This window comes from Humulus lupulus, chromosome 5 (assembly GCF_963169125.1).
Source record: "Humulus lupulus chromosome 5, drHumLupu1.1, whole genome shotgun sequence".
Lineage (NCBI taxonomy): Eukaryota > Viridiplantae > Streptophyta > Magnoliopsida > Rosales > Cannabaceae > Humulus > Humulus lupulus.
This window is the reverse complement of record NC_084797.1, coordinates 152,620,137-152,627,661: the sequence shown is the minus strand read 5'-3', so window position 1 is coordinate 152,627,661 and position 7,525 is coordinate 152,620,137. Positions and strand designations below refer to the sequence as shown.

At 35.8% G+C, this 7,525-nt stretch overlaps 1 long non-coding RNA gene across 1 annotated transcript; it reads left to right on the top strand.

Moving 5' to 3' along the window:
- The first annotated feature begins 271 nt into the window (after positions 1 to 271).
- On the top strand, positions 272 to 4,963 carry LOC133777761 (uncharacterized). Its single transcript, XR_009868816.1, has 3 exons — positions 272 to 1,480; positions 1,590 to 1,845; positions 4,685 to 4,963. It is a non-coding gene; the product is annotated as an uncharacterized LOC133777761 (long non-coding RNA).
- Positions 4,964 to 7,525: the final 2,562 nt, after the last annotated feature.

The window sequence follows — 7,525 nt, the reverse complement described above, 5'->3', positions numbered from 1 at the left end:
CAGCAAATGTAAGAGGCCAAGAAAGTGACATGAAGTTATGGCACCAAAGGCTTAGGCACATAAGTGAACAAGGGCAGAGATAATTACATAAGAGAGGCATCATTAACAAATTGAAGACATGCACACTACCATTTTGTGAGGCATATGCGTGTTTGGAAAGCAACATAGGCTGAAATTCAAAGTTGCAAGACATAACACAAAGCAAATTTTGAAGTATGTCCATGCTGATTTATGGGGAGAAAGTAAGGTCCTTACACACTCGGGTAAACACTATTTCCTATCTATTGTAGATGATTTTAGTAGGTGTGTGTGGAAATATTTAGTAAAAACCAAAGATGAGTCTTTAGGGAAATTTAAAATTTGGAAAAATAAAGTGGAAAATCAAACAAATTAAAAAATAAAAACACTCAGAACGAATAATGGTTTAGAACTTATAATTAAGGAATTTGATAAGTTTTGTGAAGACTATGGAATAACTAGACATAGAATTGTAATTCACACCCCACAACAAAATGGAGTGGCTGAACGAATGAATCAAACTCTCTTGAACAAAGTTAGGTGCTTGTTAATTAGTTCGGGTTTGGGAAAATCTATAACGCCCCGCGTTTAGGGCACTGGGTAAACCCTAGTTCGGGTATTTTAATTCCCTGTATTATGTAATATGTCAGAGGAACATTTTATGTTACAAGAAGTTGTGATGTTTGAATGCTAGCCATGTTGTGGTAAGTGCGATTTTTTTAGAAACCGAGACCTTTGGCCGTGGACCGGGTTAAAAACTCTAATCGGGTAAAAATCTTGGATTAAGTAAATATGAAATTCTATGGCATAAAAATATTAATTGTGTCTGGCATTGGAACTTTATAGTTGATCCAATAAGTTTAAGAAAAGTTGATTGAGGATTTAATTCCAATCTACCAGGTTTAAGAATAGAAATTCTTGCCCGAGCCTCTAAGGGCATTTTGGTCAACTGAATAAATTACCAAAATTATGTGTTATGTGACAAAATTTATTTTGGTCATATTTATTTTATTTTAGCTTGGAGATATTTAAAAACTATAGGGTATAAATTTGGTTAAATTTGGAGAGTGAAATTACCAAAGAGTCCTTGAGTGCATTAGAAGTGAGTTAAAAGGGGAAATGGCATTTTAGTCATTTCCAAAGGAGGAGAGAGGGTGTGATGGGCAGCTAGGCTATGCCCTAGTGTAATAAAGAGTCTATGACACCTAACCTATGAAGAGTAAGAGGCTAGCTCACACATTGGCTAAACCTCCAATCATCCTCTCTTACACATATAATCATTTTCTTTTTTTTTTTTAAATTTCTTTTTCCTCAAGAAAATGATTGTCTTCATTCTCTCTCCCCCAAAACCGAAATCTAGTCTCCCTCTACCCTCCATTTCTGCCATTTTTCTCTCCAAGGAGCAAGAGCTCTCACCCTCCATTGAAGGAAGGAAGAAAACACAAGAGCACACTAGACAAGTGTAAGTTTCGAACCTAGTACATTCTTTCCTTCTCTATTTCTTTCAAACCCGAAATCCTAAGGGGTTTCACTATGCATGCATGTGATTCTAATTTTCATGCATGGCATAGATCTTGTATTCTAGGGTTCTAGAGTGGTGGTTCTAGGAGGATTTCAAGATTTGAAGCTTGTTGATGTTTTAGTGAGAACAAAGGTAAAGATTTTAGAGTTTTGGCAATTTCCCCCTCATCTCCATCTTCTACCCTAACATATTTTTTTAAAAAAAAATTGCATGTGGAACCTTGGGGCTAAGTTTGAGTGTATAGAACACAAGGAGGAAGTTTGAAAGGCTAAGGGAACCTTATCTCCAAGCTTGAACCATTAAAGGTAGATTTTTGGTTGGTTTTGAGTTGTTTTTGGTTATTGATGTTAGATCTGGTTGTAAATATTATTTTGTTGGTTTATGAAGTTTATTTAATGCTTGAGGGTTAGATTGGTTGATTTGTTGATTTGAATACATGCACGTGGCTAGAGTTTTACTAGTTGCGTTTAGTTTTGGTAGAATGTGTAAGAATACATGCTGCAGAGTTTTCATGGTCTGACTTCCAACGTGTTAGATCGTATCCTAAAATAATTTTTATGTTTGCATATTTCTAGATGAGTACTTGAGTTTAGGCTTTTGAAAATCGAAAAAATGTGTTTTCAAACCGAAGTTATGAACTTTTTGGCATCTTGATGCAATCTAGAAAATTTATGGGCAGCATGCACTGCCCAGATTGTTTTAAATATTGAACATGATTTACTTAGCCAAAATCCATGAAATTTGGTAAAATGTTAGTTTAAATATGTTTAAGGATCACGGAAATATTTTAGAGGAAAATACAAAATGGCTAAAGTGTAATTGTTTTTCAAAGTTTTCCCTAATAATCTAAAAATGAAATTTCTGGCCAGCAAACACTACCCAGATTGTCTTACATTTTTGAATGAGTTCCCCTATCCTAAAAATGACAAACTAAATTAGATATGATTAAATATCTTGGTAAAATTTTAGAAAAAACTGGGCAACGATGTAAGAGATAATTTTTCTAAGAACCCTAAAAATCTGAGAAAAACTCTTGGGCAGCAGGCACTGCCCAGATTTCTTTAAATGGTTTAATGGGTTTTTCCTTCCCAAAAAATTTGAAACTTGGTGAGAAATTTTTTAAGATAGGTATTAAGGCCCTGGTAAAATTTTAAATTAAAATATGTCATGGTTTAAGAGTAGTAATTTTTCTAAGTTACCTAAAAATGGGGGAAATAACAATTTCAAACCTTAACAAAATACGAGTTTTTGGAGGTTAGTTCTTCTAACCTAAATTGAATTTTTGACGTGAGATTTCACCTAGTTCCTGTCATTAGGATGCATAATATGTGGACGTAATTTTTAAAGGGTTGTGGTTAGAGAACCTAACATTGAATAGGAGCTTAAAAATGGGGTTTTTATTACGTTAAAATGAATAGTGAAAAAGTTAGGTTCGGAATTGGAAATGAAGTTGTTTTAAAAAATATCTAAAGTTTTGGATATCTAACAAATCCCAAATTAGTTTAAAGTTATTGAGAATTCATTTTTACCATTTTCTAAACTCGGGGTCCAATTGCCCTTTCTTTTCAAAAATGACATAATAGAGATCCTAGGTTATGGATTCAAAGATTGTAAAAATGGGAGTTAGGTTTTATAAAATTGTAAATTGAGAAGTATTATCATTAACAGATAATAAATTAAAAAAGTTCAAAATGTGGTATTTTTGGGTAAAGAATGGAAAATTGTAACTCCGTACTTGAGTAGAAAGTGGGTGGTTTTCTAAGATTAAGAGTCGTTTAAAACTTCTTTTATAAGTAACCAAAATACTTATAATATGATTGAGAGAGTCTTCTAGAGATAGAATATTAAAATGCACAGCACGGAGTGCATGTTGCGATAAGGACAATTTTTCCCAGGAAACCGTAAATTAATTTAAAGCAGAATCCGGTCTTATACATTGTAAAGTGTATAAGAGAAATATATGTATAGAGTCTCTAAGAGAACTTTATTGAATGTAGCTATCGTGGAATATTAACTATAAGAATATGCCATAGTTTAATCCGAGTCACTGTGTGGTTTCACTACAGTTTTATCTAAGCGTGACGGCTCGCTTCTGGATAGAAGATTTCCACAAGCAAGCGCTATGGAATCCGAGTAAGACAACTTATAATATGTTTGGATACAACAGGTTAATGACTAGTTTAGATAACTAAGTTATAAGCTATTAATTTGAACTAGTCTTAGAAGGTTTACTAGAGACTGTGGTCCTAGAAGGTTTTCATACTCATGACTAAGGTAAGCAGTCCGGCTAGCTACCGCGATGACTATGAACTCTGGCTAGCCACCGAGGAACTATGTGAGAAACTAGTTTTCCACAGATGACTGTGTGACTAAGGTCGGTTGGCCACCGCAATAAGTAAGAAGTTCGTCTTAACACTCGTGACATAAGAGTCTGGTTAAACTCCAGGACACATAAGTAAGTTGATTCCGAGTCCGGCTAGCTACCGTGACAACTATGAACTCTAGCTAGCCATCGGGGAACTAAGTGAGATACCGGTTCGCCACCGATGACTGTGTGACTAAGGTCGGTTGGCCACCGCAATATGTAAGAAGTATGGCCTAACACCCGTGAAATAAGAGTCTAGTTAAACTCCATGACACGTAAGTAAGTTAATTCCGAAATCAAATCTCTATGACTAAGAAAGTATGTCGAATCCTTTTAGGAGTCTGGGTAACCGGCGTAACTAGTTTACACCCGTCGACGCTATGGTAAGATATGTTAAGATGTACTAAGATATGTTAAGCTATGCTAAGATATGTTATGCTATGTTGAATGTTCCTCCAGAACCCTAAGTATGTATGTTATGATACAATTGAGTAAGTAAGTATGTATGTTACCAGTTAAGATTGTATGTATGCTCTGGGATTTTCTTCGTGCAGGTGTACTTTCGGGATACAAATTTTTGTCATGAGGCATGACCATAAATTTTCCAGGACGTTCACACGTTCTTAAGTTGTATGTTATGGTTCAGTTTCCTCAGAATCCTATTCTTGGTTGATTATCTGCCTAGTTACAGTTAGTTAAGTTCTTGCTCTGTTATGTGGTTATGTTTGTTAAGTTGTTCATACAAAGCATTTCACTTACCTAGTTGTTTCGTGTTGTAGGTAAGCTCAAAGGAAAAGTGGATCAGTGAGCGCTGGAGTTTATCTGCGAGGATGTACATGTGGGCCGACCTTTTTGGAATTTATGTTTTGGGGACTAGTACCCATATGATAACTAAGAAATATTTTGGACTTGTTGAATGTTTTAAAATTATGACACTGTAATTTTCTGTTAAGTATGCGCATACTTCCGAACACTTGCATGTGTTTGAAAAGTTTTTTTTATATGGATTTTCGTTTGCCTTATTTTCAGAAAATGGTTATGTTTTTCCGCAAATTATGTTAAGAGATTTTACGGGACGTTACAAAATCATATTGGGGAGAAGCATTAGCTACATCTTGTTATCTGATAAATAGGAGTCCAAATCGTTCCTTAAATCTAAAAACACCTTTTGAAATATGGTATAGCTGGCCACCAAGTTTAAAACATTTTAAAAAATTGGATGTGTTGCCTATGTACATCAAACAAACGATAAGCTTGATGTTAGGTCAATAAAAAGAATTTTTCTTGGATATCCATTAGGCACAAAAGGGCAAAGAATTTGTTTTAACAAAAATGGAAAACCAAAGATTATAATTTCTAGAGATGTGTTTAATGAGTATGAGTTCCCTCATTTGAAAGTCGATATAACGTCCTACTAATCCAGGATTGTTACAGTGTGTAATTAAAATATTGCTTAACTCGCTAAACAAGTCATTTGGACTTAAAACGTGTAATTGATACTAACACAAGGTTTAGGTACTAAAACTTTTGGTCAAACAATAACCATTTCATTAAGAAGAGTTTAAGTCTTTAGATGAGATCCCAAAAAGAGTTTTGAACTATTATAGATCCACAATGAATATAAGAGGCTGACCTAAGCGGAAAAATTAGGGCTCACCCCTAGTTCCAGCAAGTAATCCCGACCATGGCAGTCGAGCAGGCCGCATATGTACACCCCGCCCTAAAGCTCCCCAACTCATGGCTGGTCCAACTTTTCCTTTCTTTTACCTGCACCATGTAGCACCTGTGAACCGAGGCTCAGCAAAAAAACATAACCATGCTTATAGGAATTTAATCAACAGATTTCATAATCATAATTGGCATGCTTAACCGTTATAATCATACTCAGGCATGAATTTCATCTAGATAAGTGACTATAGAGCCACACCGAGGCCCATTGCCCTATTCCTTATTAACTAGCCTTAGAGCTATCCAAGCGTATAGCAACATCGACATGCTTTCAACACACTATTGTCGCTCTTGACTTATAAGTCGAGCTTTTCAATCGAATATAATAGATAAACCCTCGACTAATAAGCTGAGATTTTCAATCAGATTTAACAGATAAACCCTCGACTTATAAGCCGAGCTTTTCATTCAGATATAACAGATGAGCCCTCGACTAATAAGCCGAGCTTTTCAATTAGATATAACAGATGAGCCCTTGACTTATAAGTTGAGCTTATCAATCAGATATAACAGATAAACAATCATCACTTACCCCAGGTATGCATAACGCAATCAACTTGTTTAATAAAACATTCTAAGCATGGTTATAACCATGTTCGATAACTGGGGCTCAAGCCCTAACCACAATCCAGGTGCAATTTTCTTACCTCAAGTTCTGAGCGGATAGCATATAGCCACCACGAGTGCGATCCTTTCCTCCTGAGCCTACCCGTAAACCCTAGTTACAACCATAACAAGGAATAACCATCAAGAAACGAACCAATAAAGGCTTCTAGACCAAGTCCTATCCTCCGAGATCCCATGCCCAAAATCCCCTGCACACGTGTCATGGTGCAACCCGCCAAGTGTCACGGTGCTAAGTCAGTTTGAGGCACCCTTGCCTCGACCAAGTGCATGGGAGTCGTGGCACTCCAAGAACAGTGCCACAGCGCAACCTTGCAACCGAGAATTTCCTTGTGATTTCAAAACTCGCAAATCCCTCAACACCGTCCCAAAACTCATTTTTTACCATTATAATGGTCCTAGCAACTCAGAAATACTATAAACAACCTTTAAAACCCACCAAAATCCAGTTGAAACTCAAAATTCAAGAAAATTTTTAAAACCAAAACAAGAATTACCTCTTGCTAAAATGGTTCCCCAGTTGTTTCCCTAAGCTTAAAAGCTTCCAAATCTTCCCCAGAACACTTCATTCCCTTAGCAAGCTTTAGAATAAAAAATTCTCTTTAAAATTCAAAACTTAGAGAGAGAGAGATAGAGAGAGAGAGAGCATACGTGAGAGAGGAAAGAGAGAGGGAATGTTTATGTTTTTTTCTTTCTAAGTTTATAAACTCAGCCACTTAGCCTATAACATTCAAATGGTCCAAAAGACCAAAATTCCCTCACTTACTAACTTTCCTCATAAAGCCCACTAAGGGCAAGATTGATATTTTACACCCCCGTCTCACATTACATTTATAATTCCCAATTAATTATGCAAATCCCAGAATATCACTATTTTTCCCAAAGTACGACTCATACTCCAATAAGTTTCGGTAACTCACTGAATTACCCAAAATACCCCTTGGCTCACCCCGAGCTAGTTATTAGCCCCTGTTGTGACTAGATCGCTATCTTTCTCAAAAGAACCGGCTCCTACCGAATATCTCAAATATATAAACATAATAATGTGGCCTCAATCACATAATACAATATAATCATAATTATACCCCCTGCGGGTCAAAATTACAAATATGCCCCTTTAAATAACAGTAGGTCTTTTACGCACGTTTAATACACTTAAACATGCATCATCAGTCATATCATAATATAACTCATGCAATTCACATAATCACATAAATATTCAATTAAATCATATAATATTCCAATAATGCATTCATTGCCCCCTAATG